Source organism: Tachypleus tridentatus, chromosome 7 (assembly GCF_004210375.1).
Source record: "Tachypleus tridentatus isolate NWPU-2018 chromosome 7, ASM421037v1, whole genome shotgun sequence".
Taxonomy (NCBI): Eukaryota; Metazoa; Arthropoda; class Merostomata; order Xiphosura; family Limulidae; genus Tachypleus; species Tachypleus tridentatus.
In genome coordinates this window covers 160614405-160637713 of record NC_134831.1, presented here as the reverse complement: position 1 = coordinate 160637713, position 23309 = coordinate 160614405, and the positions used below count along the sequence as shown (strand labels likewise).

Genomic DNA, 23309 nt, shown 5'->3' with positions numbered 1-23309 from the left:
TTAACACGTGTAACATCACACACTTTGAGCTTGTAACGTTATTACATATATTTCTCTTTAAAATAACAAAAATATCTCTTTTGCGTTTCTTTTTTTGAAGAGTATATCTTTCATATCGAGATTTAAAAATAAAATATCTTGTTTGTAAGTCCATCAGTTCTATTTCATTTGCAAGTTTTCTTTCACATAAGCTAATTAAGTTTAACTACTAAGTTATGAAGTCAGTTTTATGAAGCATTACAGTACTCCGAAATCAAACTATTAGTTCCACGTCTTATCTTAATGCTAGCTGTGTGACGTTGGTCACACACACACACGTACTTTATACATCATAAGAAATTCCGTTTATCATGGCAGATGTACGGTCTCTGCTGCTACAACTATGATAAAACCTGCTGATCATGTGTAAATACTGCTAAGTGGACGTTATTAGGCAACATTCTATATTGTTACCATATCCACACCAAATTTCTGTAAAAAGCTCTCATGATACAATGCATATATTAAAAAAGTACAGGGACACATCGTAATCAAGGAAGCACAAACTCTATACGCTTGGAAACAGCGTATTGTATGTACAATATACATGGTTATCAATAGAGGATTCACTTAATATATTATTCATGTTATTATGTTTAACACAATAAAATAATGAACAACAATGGCACCTATCTTTCGAGACTACCTTCTGAAAGTGGTCTGCTTTTATCGGCTATTTTTAACTGTAATTCAAGTATATTTGTAACTCTAGGCGGATAGGGTATCCAAGAAATGTAAAACAAAAAACTTTAGAAGCTAACTAAACAGTGTGCATTACATAGGCTACTAAGCAATTCTATACGTGTATTGGTTTGTTTTTAAGCACAAAACAACACAACGAGCTGTCTCTGCTTTACACACCCTTGGTAACGAAGCCCAATATTTATAGTTATAAGCCTTTAGACATGCAGCTGAGCCACTGTGAGGGGATGTTCTATAAATATAAGCGTCTGATGCAAACTTTTTATCCGCGATTCTAGAATTTCTAAAATTCATTGCGTCAGTACAGGTCCCACAATGGTTCAGTGAGATTCGGCATTCGATCCCAGCTGTGGGCATATTTTAGATAACTCAAATTTGCTGCAAACAACAAAACACACACATAAAAACAATTGATACAGATGTTCTTTCCCCGGAGTTATGAAGATGGGACCATTCAGTGTTATATTGAACTTGCGGGCAAAATATGCATTTAAATCACATTCTGATAATAAGACAATACATTAAAATATGCGTGTCTTACCAAAGCTTTCTTTTAAAAATAACTCGAGAAAATATTTCTTCAGTTAGAACTATAATTTAATTATGTCACATCAGGGAACTTGAAATCGTTAAAGATATTCACCAAAGATGCTGCTCCTTCCCTAGAATGATAAATTTTAATTGGACTTTCTATGATGATATTAAAAAGAATTGAAAAAAAAAAAAAACAAAAAACAATAACCATTTCTCTCTAAGTATCAATTCAACGTCCATTCATAAATGAAACTTTTTGATAGAAGTGATTTTTAAGAATCCTTAGAATTCTCGGTTATTAAACAGATGTGCCTTTTCATAACGAAAGCTTACGCTACCGCCGTAATTAATCATGTCAAGTTTTCAATTGCTGATTAATTAGTTAATTAAGCCTAAATCAACGTAGTTCTGAAGATAGCATTTATGATTGTTAAATAGGAAACGAAGACAAAATAATATCCAAAAATGTATCTTCTCTCCTCCTATCTCATCAATCAGCAATTTTTACGTGCGAGTTTCTTGGATTTTGACTTTTTTTATCCATTCCCTTTACTCTCTTTCTTTTTAGTGGGTCGAACTGGTCCAGTGATGACGTATCCATGCAGTAAGCCCTAAAATCCGTGTCTCAAATCCCTTTACAACAAAATCGCGTTCCGAAATTTTGAACAATGGATTACTCAAAGAGTAACAGTCAAATCCAAATTTTTGGTCACATACAAATAGCTCAAGCGATGGTAGTGGGTGTTGTTAAACAGTTGTCTTTTCTCTAGTCTGTCAGTTCAAAATCAGGGACGACTATGCTGTTATGGCTCTTGCCCTGGAGTGGCTTTGTACTAAAATTCTAAAATTTGAAACACTCTTCATGTACGCAGTTATTACTTTCTATTTCGTAAAATTAGTTTTTCTTTTATGTTTTCTTTCTCGGTCGATTGAGATTAATAAAACTTAGGTTTGTGAACAACTTTTGCTTCTCTAACTCCAGTTTATGCTTCAGGTAAAGATGCATATAGTCAACTAAGACTGAAACCGAACAATTGACACCACCAGAAGTGGAGAAGATATTTTAACAAAGAAAAGTGGATGAATACATTTATAGTGGTATTCCAAGACGTGTGCATCAATGCCAGACTAATTTATTTCTCCTACTAGCATCGTCTTCACAGATTACTCACATTGGAAATGACTTAATGGTTTATCATGTTCCGATTACAAGGGCTATTTGAAAAGTTTCGTCTGTAATTACAGGGGCTAGTAGTGAACTTTAGCGTGTGTTAAGGAGTAAGGCTGCTTTAAAGGAGAGCATATACTAGGAAACATTCGAATTAATGTTTTATAATGTCTGGTGGCTGCTTCCAGAGACGCAGACAAAATGGTCTAAAAACATTTTTCCTCTGGTTAATCATGAGGAATGCTGCTAGCATGAGTTTGTTTTAAGACTTAAGATGTCGACTTAAACAGAAAACGGAATGTTTTGTAATTCTGCTACGATTAGTAATTTTATTAAAAATTACTCAAATACTACCAGAAACGAAATCTGAAAAGAAAACTTACGAAAAACAGTCACAAACTCAGTTTCTCCGCTTCCTCTTCCTTTTGAAAAGTTTTATGTAATCTGTGCCTCTCTCGGTGCAATAACATGCGATTTTCAAGTGTAACGCTAGAGAATGAAATCTCCAGTGAAAACGTAACCCTCATTAAGCAATGGGGGCTTACTTGATTTAAGAGACAGATATAACAAAGATTTTTATTTTTTGAAAATTTGGCAAAAAATCTTTTCAGCTCTTACTAAATTTATTTAAATATTGCTCGTGTAACCAGGTTATTTATGCAAAATAATCTACAATTGATGGTTTTGTTACTGGTTCAAATAACTAGAACCAGACCAAGTTATTTATACAAAAATAATCTAAAATGGATTGTTTGCTAATGATAAAAAAACTGTACGTCAGAATCATGTTATTTAATTAATGTCGCACTGGATGAGTGAATCGTTTAGTATTAATTTTGAGCTGAGTGCGTTCCAGGGGTTAACTGTGGATCCGATGTTTTCCATCTCCACACCTTAGGGCTATTCGGGCATTGTAAGCATGAGGATCAAATACCAATTTTGTATTAAAGTAACCTACGAGATGAACATGGGAAAAGTTGACTAAACACCTTCCCTCTAGGCTATTGCTTTAAAGTTTAGGGACGGATAACGCGTATATAAGCGCAAAATTAAACAAACAAAAAGTTGTTCTTTTGTTTAAAAAATTAGATACAAACATTTGGAACTGCATTTCAGTGGGCATTAACACATAACACCGAGTCAGCCAAAACTTTGAAATTCTACGAAAAAAGTTTTTCATGGAGTCGCATGTAGACTAGGAACCATGCAAAGTGTAGATGTAGTATTATCTCATCATATTTTAAAGTAAAAGACTGTTCGTTGTTAAATATAAAGCTACACAGTGATCAATCTATTAAGCAGTATAAGCCCCAGACTTACCACCAGTCACCAACGGTAGAGGGCCAGAGTTCTACTCTAATAAAATCATGCATTAGTATTTGAATATAGGTTCTCGGTGAAGGGTTTTACGAAATATTTTAAAATCGTTTATGTGTTCTTTTAGTAGATCTGAAGATGGATGGATTCAATTTTGTGAGAGCCATCTTTATTGTCTACATTTAACAAAACAGTTTCCTTCCTCCTCTTTATAACAGGTAATAAACCACCAACAATATACGTACTTGAGTCATATAAATGCTTCCTTGAAACATCGTTGAACATAAATAATATGGGACAATTTTAGTATTTTGTCGGAATCCGAGTGGTATGTTAACACTAATTTTAAAACAAAAATGAAACATTTTATCATGATTAACTGTACGATGACATATCTTTACTTAGTTCCATTTATCATATTTTGTTCAAATCTATAGCTAAGCAATTAAAGCAATTTCCACTGAGGGATTCGAGAAGACCCAATATTCTCCACTTCCAGATGATCAGTTTTGATAATTTTCATATCGTGCTTAATTTGTTAACCATTCTGGACAAAACACAAATAAAAAAGTTTGGTTCAATTAATTTGTGATAATAAAAGTAACGTCCCTAAAACTGAATTCAGTTATGAAGCACGGTAATGGTTCATAATAAGGATCGCAAGAAATCGCACGAAACCCTAATAGAACGTTCGGGAGAAAAAAACACCTTAAACAGTAAAGTTTGTGTTGTTCAACAAATCTCACTGTTGACTGCTAAGGCTGTACGCATATAATAATGCACATGAAAAGGCAGGACGTTAGATTTATAATAAAATAAAATTCGTTCAAAACTACCAGTTTTTATTATTATTATTCTCATGCAAGTCTTCAACAAACACTTGATATATTTCTCCCAAACATTTTGTAGGATAGTAAATAAAGTACTGCGAAGGTCATAGTGGTATTGAAAGTTGATTTTCATTTCTATATTTTAGATAACCTAAAAAACATAATTCAAGTGTAATTGATGTCTTTAACCCTCGAAGTTATCTTTCTTAGAAATGTGTGTTGCTCCTTTAAAAAGCTTAAGTATAGGGTGAAACAGAGATTACCGGCCAATAATAGACGAATGTTAGATGACTGACATGTAGATACAATTGGTACCTTTAAGAAGCCACCCCCTATATTAGGTATGAAATGAGAGAGAAAATAATCAATACACATAATATTAGATTTTATTACATACGTTCGTAGAATAATTACTTTAAAAGACATGAATATTTATTTAAAGCCATGCTTTAACTGTACACATTTGATCTGAAAATCTTGTAGTTAAGCACAAAACTACACAATGGGTTATCTGTGCTCGCACACAACGGATACCGAAATCCGGTTTCTACCAATGCAAGTCCTCAGACCTGCCGCTTTGCCACTGGCGGGCTATTTTGAAAAGCTGATTTTCTATAGCTAACATTTTATAGATGCTTAGCGAGGTTGTCTTAGTCTAGATATGTTTTACCTATTGTTATGCATTATATATATAGATTACTTAGTTACATAGAAACTATAAATATTCACTATATTCTTAACTAGATCTCTGTGACAATTTTCAACATTAGCGTAACATTTTTACATCTCGAACCCATGCGACCAATTTGTCAACAGCTACAGTAAATCATCATGAGCCATATCAGCTGGCTGATAACCATGTCTATTATCATTACAATGTATAAAGTAATCTTAGTCCATAGTTGAGCATTAACAAATCCAGGAACAAGATAAACACAAAAATTTTGAATTTAAAAACCTGCAAACGGGTCAAAGTAAGGAAACAAGAAAAAAGATGGTGTAGACATTATTTACTCAAACTACAAACCATTATTTTGACTCCACCAAATGTAATTCTTGCAAATTTAAATTATTTTTTATTTATTTATTTATATTGTGTTAAAAGCAGTTTAAAGCATTTTTAGACATTAGAATGATGCGAGAATATTTTTATAAAAACCTCTACTGGAGGATCCTTAGAGATTTATTAAAAACCCACGACTCGAACCTTGATCCCTACCATATTATAAGTTTATACCCACCTTTGCCTGTTGAATGTTTGACTTCAGTTACGAAGAAAAAATGAAGAATCTTCAAAGAGCAAAAAATAAAAAAACTTCCAGTTGAAGAAAACTATTATGCTTCAGAATTTCGACCTAACATATCGACAGGATGTTAATTCTGATTGATAAGAGCTTATAAAGATTGCAGATCCATATGAATATTTCCATTAAACGTCTAAAATACTATAACTGTCAGAATGGGAAAGGGATGAAATTGATTTTGCTTTTTTGACCTAATAGCGGTAATAAAATGTTTGGTATTTTCTTTACCTAGAGTGCAGAAAATAGCATTAGAGCTCGCACAATATAGCTAGAAAAGCGATTTCCGAACTTCTTGCCCTAGTTAGAATATACATAAACTGCTAACACCTTTTAACGCAAGATTCTTAAAATAACCAACGTTTTGTCAGTCGAGACAATTATTACAAGTACCTTTCAATTTCTGGTAATCTTAGATAATCGACCTTAAAAATGGAAAATAGACAGAAGATTAATACTTTGGCAAACATCTACTTACTTAAAAATGTCTGTAGAAATCGCTTTAACTTTTTCTCCTTAACTTGAATAAATTACAACAACAGGCTCGAACCATGGAACTCCGACGTGATTACCCTCTGTTACCCCTTGTCAAATACTACACAATTTAACTGAAACAGTCACAAAAGCGGTTAACAAGCTGAAACCATAAGACACTCTCAACTTTCTCTTGTCGGCTGCTACAACCTTACACGTGTTGTAGTGTAACACCATTTGTGCTGTTCACAAGGAGTGAATATGGTTAAAGTGGCAGATGTTATACAAGTTATTCAAGCCATTTTATTCCCAGAATTCACTTCAAAATATGTTACAGTAATTTACTCAGATAAAGCGAATTAAGTGTGATCTAAGGAATTATTTTAATCTATCTTTGGAAAAACTTACACCACTGATATTTTTTTTCTCATCGCACCGCGATTTTGAAAAGTTACTAGAATATGCAAGACAAAACATCTGTTATCTAGTTAGAGCTGCGATTAAATACCCACAAAAAAGGGTTATCACTTAATCAGTGCCGTATCGGTGTTTCATGGTGCCCTGTGCGACATGCAAATTAAGCGACCTCCAACTTGCCCTATTAGTTTGCTTTGCAATCAATCAATCGGCGTCATTCTTTTAGTTGAAGCCTCATGCGGACGTAAGGTCTCACTACCCCCAGTAAAGTCCTGCTCGTAATATTTCTCAGATTCACAGAAATCTGATAAACTACATTAGAAAAACTTTGGACACGGAGCGAAAGAAACGAACTCCAGTCAACATCAACGGCAGTTTGCCTCGAAAATAGAGATGGATACTTTGAAACGTGTCTTATCGTGTCACACTATGAACCATTATAATAAGAGCTTGTGTCATGTCCTGTCAATCTAGTAGAAAGTTCAGGAATGTAGCGCATATGGAAGCCACATAATGGAATAGCATTTTAGTAATGGAAAATACTATTTTCATTGAAATGGACGACCACACACTAGGATAATGAAATATTTATCTAATGTCAAATGTTTCAATTTTCTTTTTTCCTTTTAAGGAAAGCTTATACATTGTGCTTAATACGCATGTTCATTTGTCACGCTCCTCAAAGTGGATGTATTTTATTCATCGTGTCAGATAGTTCCTAAGCTATAACATTTGGTGAAACATGTCTTTACCCTATCCAATGGCCCATCGGTAAGCCCAGGCGCTTATAGCGATACATTCTAGGTTCGATTCATGGGGTAACCACAGCATAGACAATCCATTATTTTCGTTTGCGTTTGCCAACTAACGAAACAAATATATTTAAATAATAACTTGAACTACTTAGATGCATCGAATAATTTCCTTTTTTCGATGTCAGTAACATAATTGTCACATTTTAAATTCCAAAATAATTTTGGGAAAATTCCGACATGTTTTTATTGGATCTACAGAGAAACATTTATTTTGTCAAAAACGGCTTGGCATGGCCAGGTGGGTTAAGGCGTGCGACTCGTAATCTGAGAGTCACGGGTTCGCATCCCCGTCGCACCAAACATGCTCGCCTTTTCAGCCGTGGGGACGTCATAATGTGTGGTCAATCCCACTATTCGTTGGTAAAAGAGTAGCCCAAGAGTTGGCGGTGGGTGGTGATGACTAGCTGCCTTTCCTTTAGTCTTGCACTGCTAAATTAGGGACAGCTAGCGCAGATAGCCCTCGAGTAGCTTTGTGCGAAATTAAAAAAAAAAACATTTTGTCAAAATGTTTCACAAAGGTAACCTGCATTGCACCAGATGATGCCAAAGATTAAACAACAGAAATGAAGTTAAAATATGAAAATCACGTGCGTATCTACTACAACAATATCAAAACAGTTTGAAGTGAAGTGTGAAACGCAATAATAAAAAGGTTTTAATTGTAGATTATTAGTGTTCTTTGAGTTTGTGTCTCATTTTCTAAGACCATGAAGGGATTTCCTCTCTCCTGACACACAAGTAAAATCTAAAACTGAGGTTGGAACTTACGATTTTATTTGTATCAGCAGCAGTTTTTAAAGCTACTCAACTTTTGACATTGGCCATGGATGAAATTCTTAAGAGTATAATGTCCATATTTGAGTGGTCTTGTGAACGATGAAGGTTTGCAAGTCATTGTTTGTCATTGATACGATAATGTTTAGGAAAGAATTTATTAACTTTTTCGGTCACGAATTTTATGTTTTAGTGTTTCTAGGTAGGATTACAGAAAAATTATAAACGATGTTGGAGTTATCGAAAGATATGAAAATATCAAAACCAAAACTTGGTTTGCAAAGTGAATTTGAGATGGTATTATATTCGATTCTTATCATGAATATCTTAGTCGTTACTGTAGTTAACGAATTTTCTAAACTTAGGCCTTCAGCTTAAAAATAATTCATACTTTCAAATATAAATTTTAAAGATTTAGCTTCAAAGACTAACAAATCGCTTATATTTAGGGGGAAAAAATTGTCGTCGTTTTGGTAAAATTCCAGAGTAGTATTTATTGGTTCAAAAACAACTACTTGAGGGATTAGCTATTTTTACATGAAATGGGACTAATTGAAGGGGCCCGGCATGGCCAAGCGTGTTAAGGCGTACGACTCGTGATCTGACGGTCGTGGGTTCGCATCCCCGTCGCGCCAAACATGCTCGCCCTTTCAGCCATGGTGGCGTTATAATGTGACGGTCAATCCCACTATTCGTTGGTAAAAGAGTAGTCCAAGAGTTGGCGGTGGGTGGGGATGACTAGCTGCCTTTCCTCTAGTCTTACACTGCTAAATTAGGGACGGCTAGCATAGATAGCCCTCGAGTAGCTTTGTGCGAAATTCAAAAACAAACTAATTGAAGGAAATGACTGAATTTTCGAAATTTGTTCACAATAATTTCAGAGTTGTTCACAAAGTAGAGTATCCAAGCGAGGAATTTTCAAACATTGTGGTTGTAAAAAATTGTATGTCAGATCAATGGAACGTTAGATGAAACTTGGATTGAGAGTTTTTGTTGGATTAGAGAATTTGAAGTATGAAGAAGTTAGTGCAGACCAAAAGCAAATTGGGATTTTTTTTTTATAATGTTATAAGAAAGTATTTTAATTTGCTTTCTGTAGAAGGAGTTTTTTTTTTTTTTTTTTTGTAAATGAGAAATTTTCAAGAGAATGCATATTCTGTTGATATACTGTTTGATTCACGACAAGAACATTGTAATTTTCAGTAAAAGTATTTTTTTTTTTTTTAAATAGTGTTACGTTTTTCTTGAAAAAGGTTTGATTTCAACACTGTAGGTTTTTCAAAAAGATACGAACTTCGTCAACATGAAGAACAAAAACTGGACATTTTCTCGAATCTCAGTAATAGAAATTTTGGGTAATTTTAGATTTAGGGGAAGAGTATGTAGGTTATTTAATGAAAGATCGTTTATTTTTGCTTTCATGAATAATGTTAGAATAATTTACAACATTGTTTTTGTTGTATTTTTAAGGAGTTTATTTCATGAATTGAAGCGTTCTAGAATAGCTATTTTTCTGACAAGTTCTTCTAACCATAATATTCAAGAGGGAAAGTTGAGTGTAGTACCCAAATTGAAACCTTTTCCTAAAGATTGCTTCTTATCAGTAGATAAATAATAATTGGAAAGACGAAAATTAACTTTGTTTTTTTTTTTACAATGTAGGAAAGAGTAGTAGGCCTATTTCATTAGAGATGAATTTATGTTTTTGTTCTTATTTTCAAATTTCTTAGAATGCCTATCAATTACTATGTGATTAAAGTCACTATTATTAACGAGTCGACTTACTACTTCATAATATTTCTTAGTCAAAGTTATACTTGAAATTTGATATATTTGAAAATATTTTTGTTTAAATTTGACAGCAGTTTTTTCCGTTTTCACTGATATGCTTTGTAATTTTATTTTGAGCAGATGGGAAATTAAAACTTCTTAATTTACACTTTAGAATATTAGGGAAAAAACAATTATCTATTTTTTTCTATAGTAATAAAAACTTATTTGTGTAGACAACCGAAGGTACTTTTAACAGTTAATTATGTAAGGAAAGCACGATATAGGGATGTAAGAAAGTACTATAGGTAGAACAAGAATTGCAGTTAGTTATGTCCTATGAAGAACAAACATATTTGCAAGGGAAATAGTTTTCTTGATTAACTTCAGTTGTAATTGTTCTTATTAGGCTTAGGTTCATATAGTTCTTGGTGTTAGGATAGCTTGTTTAATGTTAGGTTTAGACATAGGCCTACATAGTTGTAAAACCTTAAATTAGATTCTTTGAAACTAGATTTGCAATGGTAATAAACTTTCTAATAGCTTTAAAAAGTAACACGAGCTAAAAATTAGATTTAACTTTGTTATTAATTATATTAAAATATATTAATTTTTATCTGATGTACAGAATAAAACTTTCATTTTGTCAAAACATTTCGTACCTATTTTGAAAATATTCTTCCTGACTGTAAGCGGAAAAGCTGTAATAAAATAATACTTAAGTAAACCCAAATCGAAGCTACAAATCAATATAAAATAAAAAAATAATCATATGTGTATCCATAACAATAATAATCTACAAAACCTGTGACTGAGAAGTTTGTATATTAAGTATTTATCAATTAACTCTAAAATGCATAACAATAATTTAAATAGAAACTTAAGTCCTAAATTTCAGTGTGAAAACAAATTTCAAAAGATATCAGGCTTCTGTTTGCTTTTATATAACGTCAATTATTTGGTATTCATCTTTTAATGTTATCTGTTGAGAACGAGTCTTGAAAAACATGGAGATTTTAAATGTGCACGAAACGAGTAAACTGTGCCCAATATAACAATTTGTATATTCTATTGCATTTACATTTCCTAAAGTACCATTGTCCTGTATATTAATTTAATGTAAATTATGAAGCAATAATTCAGTTATTATTTACATAATATTGTTGTAGATACGCAAATGTTTTTCATATTTTTAAAATTTATTTTTGTTAACCTCGGGTGTTAAACTCATCTCACCACACCAGCTGAACCTCGTTAAACGTTATTTCATAGTAACCCCCCGCTAGTACAGTGGTATGTCTACGGATTTACAACGCTAAAATCAGGGGTTCGATTCCCCTCGGTGGGTTCAGCAGATAGTTCAACGTGGCTTTGCTATAAGAAAACACACAAACACTATTTCATAGTATATGTGCAATAAAAGCCTGCCATAAATTTAAAGAGCCGTGATCTCTAATTTTAAATACAAAAGTATTTACTACAGCAATCCAGTAAGAAAATGTTTTAAAATTATAAAATATCAACAAATGTAAAGATTAGAAATCTTGTTTCCTAGTAATAACTTTGAACATTTCAAATTAACTGGCCAGTATAGTATTGTATCCATATAACAAAAGTGACCGATTTTTTATCATATATCTATTTTAATATCGATGTTTGTTTATAACTAGAAATGTACATAACTTATTACTGTTAAATCTGTATTGAAAAATTTCCGCCTATCCACTAAATGTATAGAAGATTCTCTAGTGTTAGAATGAACAATGTACGTGTGTATCTAAATACTTGTGTATTGTCTATATTGTGCAGGCTAAAGTTTCCAGATACTCTCCTCACGCCCATAAGTGTAAACAACTCGACACGACAAGACACAATATGTCAATGGTTTGCTATAGTTGATTTACTATAAATCTTGAAAGCTATATTCATGATTAAACCTTATTAATTGGGAAACTAGACTTTTAACCAGGAATGTTTATAAATTTAGAACATTACAAACCATTTAACTTCAGCAGATTCATGTTGTATATTAGTATTTTGACAAGACATTATACAACTTCAGTGAAACACGCGACGTGTGATAAACAAAACTCGAAGCTAGTTAGCTCCTGCTGAGTGAATTGTACTTACATTAATCAGTGAAGTCGAGAAAACCCACTTGTAGAGAAATATATGCGCAAAAACGGCTCGTTTGGGTTAAGAAAATATTTTACATAGAAGAGCGAACAACGTTTCGACCTTCTTCGGTCATCGTCAGGTTCACAGTGACTCGAAATGGGGTGCAAGATTGCAAAACGTTTGTATATAGTTTATTATTTGTAATAACCGTTATTGTAAATTGTATTATCTGTATATTAAAATATATTTGTAATGAAAAAGAAACTTTATCAATCTCATTGGCAAATATTATGATTTGATACATATTGACTGATTTACCTAAGTTTAAATTATTATTTAGCTCAGTTTCAGGCTATTGAAAATTATTATTATTATTATTATTATTATTATTATACAATTTCATGGCGCAAGTGTAATAATAAACCATTATATAAAAATAATACATTTTGTAACATTTACTATACATCATGACTAAAAATGATGTATTGTATATCATAACCAATATAATAGACCACGATTCAAAATTACGTGTTTTGTAATATGACCGTTATAAAATGCGTTCTAATGGCTATTTTAAAAAAAAAGATATCCCTTAAAACATATTTTAAAAATTTGTAACAGACAAATGGCGTTTTAGGTTTAGAAACAAATCACATATATACTCTAATTCACCTTATAAAATGACGAATATGCTTGTTTAACTTTAACAAATAGTATAAAGTAGCTTTCAGCACAAACTTATCTTGATGTGCAAATAAATCTGATAGATCAAAACAATGATATTATATTAGTGTTACTACCATAGAACAAAATAAAATATCCGAATTATGACTACTGGAAGTTAATAAAATAATCATGAATCGAAGGTAAAAAACAAACATTTAAAATTAGGAGTATTATTTTGAGATGGGGCAAGTGATAGTTTCTGTGAAATATTTTTAGTACAACTGCATGTTCACATACAAGCAAAAATACTCGTCCACAGCGAGGAGAAAAGTTTAGCTGTCAATTTAAATTATTTCCTGGACTTTAAAAAGGTTAATTTTGTTGAACTGTTGATTTACTCAATAGTCAAATATCTGAGCTACTAATACCGTCCACCACAAAAATAATTATTGAGCATTTTAGTCATGTTAAAAACCTCTCAAGAATAACATACATGTAATAAATTATTTTTACTTACTTCAAGTTCTGCGATATTTTGAAATGTGAATGATAGATGTAATTAATTCCTAACAAATTTATTGTAGAATATCCTGCTTGTGAAATAAAATTAGCCATCGAAATTATTCATATCTGTTCTCCCGGCATTTGAAAAGTGAATATTGACCTTTTGTATGCGTGCGCAGCATTTAAAACGGGAGACAAACGAACACACAATCACAACGGTAGGCAAATTATAACTAGAGTTCCCAGTTAAACTGAGGAGGGCCACACGAAGTCAGACAAAGCCTTTGTGAAATGAAGTTCTTTTTTTAAATCGGGACTCATGAAAGTAATCCTTTATCAGTACTGAACTGGAAATGAAGATCAAGATTTTAAGAGTGGCTGGTACAGCTTGTTTTTTGTTGTTTTCAATTTCGCGAAAAGCTACCCGAGAGTTATCTGCGCTAGCCGTACCTAATTTAGCAGCCTGAATCTAGAGGGAAAGCAGGTAATCATCACTACCCACCGCCAACTGTTGGGCTACTGTTTTACCAACTAAGTGGGTTTGACCGTCAGTTAAAAATATTATTTAAATAATCTATAAAGGTAATACGTGTGTGCATATTTAAACAACTTTAAGGGGTGGATGTAGTTTAATGGTTAACGTATAGAGCTATATACTTAAGGTCCGAGGGTTGAACACCGGTTTACTACTAAACAAATTCTGCACTTTTAACTGCAAGTATGTTATAAAAGTGACACTTAAATCTGCTATTTTGTTAAAAATAGCCTTGTAGACGATAGGTTGTTACTATATATTTTTTTTCTTTTTGAAGAGCACCTTTGGATTAGAAATAACTGACTAATCCTTGAGATTTCTGATCTGGACTCATAAAGAGCAGCTGAGGGTAAATAAAATAAAAAAGTATTCGATAATTTTATGTTTTAAACTTATCTTTAGTCGTTTTGTAGGGCAGAAGTATACCATTAAATTAAAAACTAAAGAAAAGTAAATTATTTAATCAAAAATTTTATAAAATAGGTTGGTTGGTGTTTCATGGCGCAAAGCTACGAGGCCATCTGCGCCAAACAACCGATAAAGGATTAAAGATAAAATAAAATTATTAAAATTCGTAAAAAAGGAATCGCGTTAAAAAGTATAATTTTTGAATTAAAAACTTAAATAGCGTTAAAAATGCCAATGGCCCTTAAATTTAAAACATTTGTAAGGTGGACAGTGTCAACAAAGCAAATGACACTGTACATCGTTGGGGGTCAACTTGTGGACAAAACATGTCTAAAATGGTGCCGTCGTTCAAAGACGTAACGACAGTAAAATGTGGACTATTGTGACTTGAGTGTCATATAGGCCACACATCGATACATTTGTTCCAGATAAAAGAAAACGATGAGTTAGAAAACTGACCAATACATAATTTAGAAAGGCAACTTCTTCCTTACGATCCTTACGGAAACAAGACGGATAAATTCCAACAGAGGGTTCTATCTGAAAAACCTTGTTTTCACTCTGCTCATTCCAACTCAACTGCCAACTGGCGTAGAGTCAAGCCTTGAATACAGAACCATAGTTCATGTATGGAACAGTCATGGTAGTGATAGAGCCAGAGCAAAAAAAGCTGCAGTGTCAGCAAGCTCTTTCCCGCGAATACCAACGTGGCCCAGTATCCAGAAGAATTGAATAGAAGTAGATGTTAAAGAGAAATGAGCAGATCAATTTTCAATATCGGCTAGAACAGGGTGAGAACTAGCATGAATGACTCCAGGGCCAGTAGAGAGCTAAGCGAGTTGGTATAAGTAGTAAAATTCGAGTACTGTTTAGTTTCTATATGATCCAGGTTAAGAGAAATAGCGTACAGTTCAGCAGTGAACACAGAAACTGTGGAAAGGATTCTGTGTGCAACCACCAAACCATGGCAGAACCAATAGAGGCACATAATTTCGAACCATCCGTATAAATAGGAATGGAAGGATGGTTCGAAAGATGTTCGGCAAGTAGAAGACAGTACTTCCAATCGGGAGCATCCTCAATAGGTATATCCCCAATGGCTTTTCAAAGCAAAAGGAGTTCACTGTTTTGGATCGAATGTTTTCACCAAGATGTCCCTGGAACAGTTTTTTTGACTGACTTTGGAGAGCCAGCAAACCCCTATAGTCCCTTCTGAATAAAAAAGGAGGCATTTCCCATAAAGATTTTTCTCAAAGAAATGAGGTACAGTTGTTGAAGAAGTTGAAGATTGCTGTTCATAATCTTCAGGACGCGGTCGTTTACATACATATGGTCTGTTTTTCACTATTTTAGTTTTATTTGGAGGATCCATACTAAAAAAGAAATATTTTGGTATTTACTGCCTTCCTCCGACCATGGAGCCCTAGGATGGGGCTCATTACAATGCCCAACAAGGATATTGCAGCAACGCCAGGGTTTCGTGAGCACTACCCCCAAACACCAGCATCAGACAATATACATAACACCCACTGAGGACGTCCAACACTGGTACTCGGTTGACCCTATTCCAAGTGGACCAACCAGTTGGCCCTGGGAGAGCCACCCCAAGGCCACCCGTCTGTAGGAATTGAAGGTAAAAGTCGTGTGTTAGGATTGGACCCCTCAACCACTAGGATCCTCTCCTCCCCTTAATGAGTCGTCACAAACGGCAAACACGTGGGTGAATATTTAGATCTCAGAGGAGGTAAAGTGAAAGTACAGAATTTTCTCCGAGATGCCCCTTCACCACGTACAAAAATCCACAATGATGAGTATGAAATAGGATTGTGCTGTTTAGTTTAGAAGAAAATGATATATTTATTAAATTATTATAAGTGTATTCAAATTTTCTTGTTCTAAGGTTCTACGATCAACTGTAACAGCAACAGTGTTTCGCTTATGTAATTATTCTGATACTGCTGCTGTCTATGCTCTTCTCCGTTTCAAGTAGAATCAGTGACTGACACCGATATGCATTATCACAACAAAAATACAAGAATTTATTTCTAACGTCATTTAAAATAAATTTGGCTTTCAACAATCGGACAATTTGTAAATTGTAGCAGAAATATCTATAAAAATATGAAAACACAAGATATTATTTAAAACGGTTTAAAAGGCGAAATAACCAGATATTGCTGTTTTTAGAATGTGTACGATTTAGATACAGTCTGAAAAATTGTACGTGTACGTTATATTAAAGAGATGAGATTTATGCATGTTAACAATTCCGAGTTAAGAACGAAGTTTTCTAAATACCATATTATGAGATAATTAACAATTAACTCGTTAAATGATTTGCTCTATTTTCGTCATTCATAGTTATATTAAAGTAGATTATGTAACTAACCGATTCATTATAGAAGAAGTGCATTGATTTTGTTTAAAGAGGACGATCGTACTTCTAAAAAATTGTGATTTGGTACGTTTTAAAAATTTTAGTTTTTATAGCTGCTTTGAGCATAACTTTACCCACTGTACGAAAAAATGAAACGTACACATACACTAATCTGGGTCTTTATGAACCTCCATAACGGTTTATAATGGGAAGAGCCCAGAAGAATAAGAAATTCTAATAGAACATACAGGCAAAAACCATTTTAGAATGCAGACTTGTTCTTGAAACAAAAATCAATACCTTTTATCTCAGTGGTTAAAGCTCCTAAAATATTGATAATAGGAAAGAAAGTTTATCTTCTGAATGATAGACGGAACTCATTTGTTCTTCATATTATTGTTTCACAAGCCTACAGAAAAAAAGTGGCTTTGAATATTTCATTCAAACATGAGCAAAACCATTAAAAACAAACTCCTGTGCAGGTCATACAAATATTTTTATGGTGATTCTTGAAAGAGAATAAATGATTGGCATTTTTCTAATCCCTACTTGGAGTTTCTGTTTGTTGAAGCCTACAACAAAAACTGCTCCGTATACCGTGCCAAAATCTAAGCACAGCTACTAAAAAAACTCCTGCAAAGGTTGCATGGCTATTTTTAGTTGATTTTTGAAAGTCAAGATTTCTACTCTCTAAAATGTTCTAAGTTCTTCTTCGCTACCAACATAAGCTTTTCAAACCAGTTAAGCACCATTATGCTAGTTGAAAATGCTCCATTTTATACTAACAAGAAACGCTTCTTTTTATTAAAGTAAACAATGCATATAAGTGTCTCTAGCCTTATTATTGATTAGTTTTACAAGCAACTACAGAAAAAAAATTAAAAATATTTTACTGAAACAAACAATAATAATAAATGCAGTATTATTAGAGAGTAATTTCAAAATTAATTCAAACATTCTGAAGATTTTTTCGAAGTATTTCACTTTCCGCCATTGAGAAACAAAAATCATGTCTTTTACTAATACAAATTAATTGGAAAATATGTGCAGCTGAAAGTGCAATAGTTGGAAACTTCCACATTAGGATTCATCATTTCTCGAGTCGCTGTTGTATTTTGTCTTCAGAGGTTTCTAACAGTACACGATTACTATAGATTACTCTACCCTAGTGAGTGGTGATTTAATCTATTGATTTTCGTACTTCACAGAAAGTACGAGTGCATATTTTAGCAATATTTATTATTTTCTCGTTTGTTTGTTTCACAAGCCTCCAGCAAGTGTGTTTGTATGTGTTTTCTTATAGCAAAGCCACATCGGGCTATCTGCTCAGCCCACCGAGGGGAATCGAACCTCTGATTGTAGCGTTGTAAATCCGAAGACATACCGCTGTACTGGCGGGGAGCACCTCCAGCAAAATCCACTGGATATTTTGCTTCAAAACCTAGTTAGATACACTATATGGAACGCTGTGAATGTCCATGAACTATTTTAAAAGTTTATTTACGTGGCTATAAATACATTATCCATGCGATATAGTTATGAACGGTTTCCTTTATGCTTTACGCTTGTTAAACACATGTTTACATGAAACTTCAGGCAGGAATCCACCTGGTTCAGCAAATAATGGTTGAGCGTAAAAACATAGTAGCAGCAAATTGTTGAGAAACATGTACCATCCAATTAGATGCACTTGCATTTATGTACATATGGACATAAAAACACTTAAACAATATAATTAAAAATAGTTATTTTAAAAGGGGGGGTAGTAATCAAAAAGTACAGAATCAAAATCCGAAGATATTTCAGCTTACTAGATACTTTAAAGAAAAAGAAAAACAAACAAGGCTTTAAATACTGTTTATTTTCTTAAGCTACAAATTACTATTATGACTCCATTAAAATTAATAAGTACTATATACATGGAGTCAAAATAAACGAATCAATTTTCAGATATAAATCAACTTTTAAACTCCAAAGATGCATGGCATTATCTTTCCTCCAACTTTCCTTTTCTTACTTTCCTTCTCCCGTCGACGTGATTGATTTTCACGTATGTATGTGTAGTTAAACAGATCAATAGGTAACTTACGTAGTAGGTTGTAACAAAGGAAGCTTGCTAAACCGATTCATCTTCGTATCTACACGATTCGCGTTAACTCTGTTAGTAGGTCAGTAGGTTTAACAACGTTGGAAAAGTGGCAGTTAAAACTTGTGTTAGCAGTCTGTGGAATTACACAGTACTGGTAATGTATGAAGTATATGTGGTATTAACTCCTGGGCTGTTATATTGGCAAGGTAACAATTAATGACTGAAAGCTATTCGATTACATATTTGTAAAATCATAACCGACATATTTCTTAAGCTAATGCGTTTTACAGTCATTGTGAGGTTACACTCAACATCTGTGTTATATTTGTGTTTGGTTAAATAGTTGGTACTGTGACAGAGAAGATGCGTCAGTAAATTGGATTATACATTGTTAGTAGGGTGACAGAGAAGATATGACAGTAAGTTGGGTTGTAAACTTTGGTTTGGCTAAAAATCCCTCTAGCATATAAGCATAACCACAAAAAGACAACAAAGGTTCTCCTCTTATCAGTTATGGAGTTCTATCGCTGTCCTTTTGTCAGTGAACAGTCGAGATAGATGGTGCTGTCCCTAAATTTCAAAACCACCGGTTACAGAAACGCATCGATCGGTCCGAACCAATGGCCCACTACTATTTTTTACATTATTTTGTTTATTATCATCATTATTATAGATCATTTTTATACAGTTTGTACAAACTTCTATTTCCCTAACCCCCAGCGACTTAGCGTTAGGTCTGGAAAACGTATAATGCTAACAATCAGGTTTTGACACTCGTGGTGGGCAGACTACAGACGTGTAGTTGAAAGCTTAACTGCAAACGAATCCATTTGATCTTAAAAACCGTGTTTCGGTACCCGTAGTAAGCACAGTACAAACCCATTGTGTAGCTTTGTGTTTAAGAAGAAACAGATAAACAGTTTCTATATAAACCATATTCTCATAATATTCTATATTAACAAGCTCCGAATTAAGAACATGCTGTATTACTTTTAGTTTCGATTCTTTCTGTTTGCTTTACAAAGCAACATCATATCCTGGGGACTATTTGTTCAAAGAGAAGTTTATATAAATACAGTTATAAAAATATTCATGTTTTGATTAAGAATTAAGCTGGAAGATTAAGTACTTTGACCAAAATTAAAGAATCGAACATAACACATTGTGCTATGAGAACGGCCTGGTATTAAGATATCACTATGGTGGAAATCTACTGACCTTTAATGATTCCAATAACATCAGGTTGGATGTCACCCCTTCCCCAAATAGAAAAAAATTAAATTTTCAGCTTCATACAAAACAAAAATTTCTTCAAAAACTTAATCTAATTTAAAACTGATTTCCTCCAAACTTTTATAAAAAGTTCGTGCACGAATATTGCCGAATGTACGAGTATTCGTACGCTATATACCAACTCAACCTTGGGATACGTTTAACTTTTGACACAAGAATCTCGTCTAGGCTATAATTCAATATAATGGGCTTCCCTCGTAAGAATGAAAGGTCTATTAATACCCTCACTCTAGTGAGCGATTTCGGAAAACCGATTTGCTAAATTTTACACAAATCACTTTAAAACTAATCTCAATCAAGCTGCGAAGGGTTTTTGAATATCTATGTCATAAGGAAAAATAATTCAAGTAAAAAAAAAAAGGAAGTGGTCGAGAATAATGTAATACGTTACATTATGCTTGCAATGAATTAAACCCACAATAAAAACAATTAAGAAAGTTTCACAGTGTCGTTACGTCATTCATCATCGTAGATAGTCTGGTGTTTAGTTTTCATAGTTTTACAATGTCTTTTAAAAGTGTTTACATTCAAGTAAACTGCTTGAAAGTAATAAGACTGCGATATTCGCTTCCATAAAATTTAAAAACTGTCGATAACATCTGATAAAAAATAAGCTAATTATAGACATCAGGACTGAAAAGTAACTTAATTATAATTGTAATTAATGAACTGACTAAAGTACTATAAATCACACACAAAAAGTAAAAAATATAATCATCACTGAGGACCCGACTGATGATTCTAAACGATTATTTCGGTCATAAATCCAGTAGTATCTTACTACTTTAGGTTAGTCCTAAATCTATATACTAAGCTAACAAAGCAAAATGAAGATAAATGTAAATAATCAGGTTATTTGAAATAGTTTTCAAACACTGTATCCAATAATATAAATGAAACTAACTTTAAAAATGCTGTAGATTCGGGGATATGATGCAAGTCTCAATATACAGCTACTTATGGCCTTCTGTGAGCAACAGACAGGTGTTGATATCCACTTTTGTATAATTGACAAGTTTTGCACCTTATCGTTTGCTAGGTTCTGTAAAAGTGACCTCTGATGAAGCACCGCATAATCAAGCAAAACAAAAGTTGACAAACAAAACAAAAACAGATGCAGCTTAGAGAAAACTTGCATTAATTACTATTACTTATGTTATTTATCCAATGACGCCATGGGATCTGTAAGGGTATATCTAAAATTCTCAAATCAATTAAAACTTTGCACAAATTGAGGAGAATAAGGTTGAAGCCTAAATGAAGCGTTAAGCTGAAAACTGACACATTCACTTTCAATACTCTTCATCAAATATCTAGTTCCAGACTGAGCCTCAATCCCTTGTTAGGCTTACGTATAACATTAATATAAAACTCGGGCATCAAAGGCAGAGGATAACTTGAACGTTTCACCTTTCACAATAATAGTTCAGAGAATATATCTTTAATTACACCGATTTCTATTTGTTATAATTACTAATTGGTATACATCTTAATAAATATTCGTATAAAATCCAAACCATATAATTCATATTCGAATTCAGTTCAAAACTCGTCTCCTTAATACACAACCCGAGAAGTGAGAAGTAAAGTAGTCTGAATGCTGACAACGTCAAAAACTAGGTTTCGATACCCATGGTGAGTGCAGCACAGATTATGTGCATTATGCAGCTTTGCGTTTAACAATAAACAAACCTAATAAATAATCAGTAGCCTAAAAAAAAATAAAAATCGTTTACGCGTCTTCCAGGACAAATGTTTTAGTAACCACTTAACAAATAATAAGAAAATCTAATTTTTGATTTAAAGCGGAAAACATCAATTTGAAAGTTGAAAATCTGCCTTTTAGTGCCTTAAGCCCGATTTCTCTTATTATTATTATATCAATTAAGTTCAATTAAATATATATAGCCTTTTAAAAATGAAGGGATACTAAAACATTTAACATAATTTTCTACATTGAAGTCTCCTATTATAAAATGATATATTTTAATTTTATTTTAGATATATATATAATGTCAAAGAAACAAAAATATTTCTATCTGAAAGTGCGGCCCGATATGGTTAGGTGGTTAGGGACGATCGACTCGTAATCTGAAGGTTGTGGGTTCGAATCTCCGTCACACCAAACGTGCTCGCCTTTTCAGCCGTGAGGGCATTATAGTGTAACGGTTAATACAATACGTTGGTAAAAAGAGTAGCACAAGAGTTGGTGATGGGTGGTGATGACTAACTGCTTTCTCTCTTGTATTTCACTGTTAAATTAGGGACGACTAGTGCAGATAGCACTCGTAGCTTTGCGCAAAATTAAAAAACAAACATTTTGAAATTTCACAGAAGATTGCTTTGATCTTTCAGGTCACTTCAGAAAATATTCATAAGAATAGTTAATGGTTCTTTGTAAACCTCTCCAGAGTTTTAATACACTTCAAAAATACTTCGTTTTAGCTTTCAGTTTTTTCTTTGTTGTTAGTAATGAAGAGGATTAAGTTCATAAAAGCGAATTAAGAACGGTACCACAACTACTAGAAATCACCAGGCATGTCAACACACGGACTTCTGTCAGTTGAGATCAAGTATCCGTTAGGCAGATAGATAAGTGCATAATCCAATACACACAATACAAGTTGTCAGTGATCTGAAATCAAATTTCGACAAGTTAGCTAAACTGTTAAATGACTCCTTTTAAGAATTAATTATTTTGATGTTTCACTTTTTGTCAAACGTTCTACTAAAAGTATACATGTTTAATATAGCATCGTTATGTTATGATCTTATTAGATAAGCATCAATGACATCGCAATGGTAATCCTAAAAACATTGAATAATTAATTCGTTTTTCAATTTGATAATAGAGCACACATTTGCTTTAGTTTGTCAAAATTTCCAAAATTATGCTCGTCTTGCTTTAAGCAAATGCCTCCTTTAGATATCGCTATTTATCTCGTCAAAGAAAATATATTAAAAGATGATGAAAAAAATATTGCCTATTTTGTGTATCAATTGAATTTTGTGTATTGAATGTGGTGGACACCAAGCGTGTTCACGGGTATTATGTTCAAGAAAGTGTTTCTAATGTGTCTGTTAATAGAAAGTAAGATGTAAAATAGCACGAATATAAAGGAAAATTAGTCCCATAAAACAGCGCCATGACAAACACTGCATCTCTTTCAGTGTAACG

At 33.1% G+C, this 23309-nt stretch overlaps 1 protein-coding gene across 2 annotated transcripts in view; it reads right to left on the bottom strand.

The window, feature by feature from the left end:
- The window catches only part of LOC143257037 (solute carrier family 4 member 11-like), a 162519-nt gene that overhangs the window by 117269 nt on the left and 21941 nt on the right, over positions 1-23309 (bottom strand). The window contains exon 1 of one of the 2 annotated variants that reach the window (XM_076515131.1): positions 6370-6486. The exons of the other annotated variant lie outside the window; for it this stretch is intronic. The gene's annotated coding sequence lies outside the window, so the exon portion shown is untranslated. Of the gene's footprint in view, positions 1-6369; positions 6487-23309 lie in introns of those variants that run through there. 2 annotated transcript variants of the gene reach the window in all.